Source organism: Galeopterus variegatus, unplaced genomic scaffold (genome assembly GCF_000696425.1).
Source record: "Galeopterus variegatus unplaced genomic scaffold, G_variegatus-3.0.2 Scaffold13958, whole genome shotgun sequence".
NCBI lineage: Eukaryota > Metazoa > Chordata > Mammalia > Dermoptera > Cynocephalidae > Galeopterus > Galeopterus variegatus.
In genome coordinates this window covers 21,558-22,418 of record NW_007740069.1, presented here as the reverse complement: position 1 = coordinate 22,418, position 861 = coordinate 21,558, and positions in this window count along the sequence as shown.

Genomic DNA, 861 nt, shown 5'->3' with positions numbered 1-861 from the left:
TCCCATGTCACCTTGGCGTTTAATTTACTTCATTTAACATGACTACTTGGAGTTTTCCTAGATTAGTCGCTCCTATTAGTTATAACCTAGAGGGATTATATTAGTAAACTATTGGATTACAGTATCTAAATGGAGGCCAGAAGACTTTGGAAGAGTTGATCTGCAAGGGCCTTGTGTGTTGAGATGAACTGAGGCTTCCTTTAGTCTTCTCAGGTGGCCACAGTTTGTTGTAACCTCAGAGATCACCTAGGTAAGGCCATCAGTTTGGAGATTAGGTAAGTAGCTGATACCTGAAATGTTAAGGGACTGTTTCAAGTTCACACTGAGAGTGATGTAATGCCCCTTTCACCAGGCTAAGGGACCTTCACCTATTTCATGTTTTAACATGGCATCTCTAGTATTTTTAAAGAATGCTTTTTTTCTTGCTTCTGGCTATTTCAGGGTGGCCTACAAGTCAGGTGTGATTTTGTCTTTCATCATGAGAAGCAGCTTTCTCCTCTTCCCCCTCCCCTTCCTTCTACCCATCTTCCTTCTCTCCAGTCGTGGAGGTCATGTGTGTTGGCACATTTTCTTGCTTTTTCTCATATTTTCCTTAAACTCTCTAATTTTGAGTAGTTATGACATATGGTTTAATTGTAATCTATCAGGCATCAATTGCTTTCTGTGGGGCAAAATTTGCTTTCTGTACTTGTGTGTACCATTATTAAAAACTGCTGATGTTTGCCAATGGATATTCTTGAAAATCATCTTTTAGTTCAAATGCTGCTAAGTATTTAATAATAATATTATTACAGTAAATAAATACCAGTGATGTGTTTGCATTCCTATTCAGCCTGAAGACCTACTTGATATTGCAAAAGC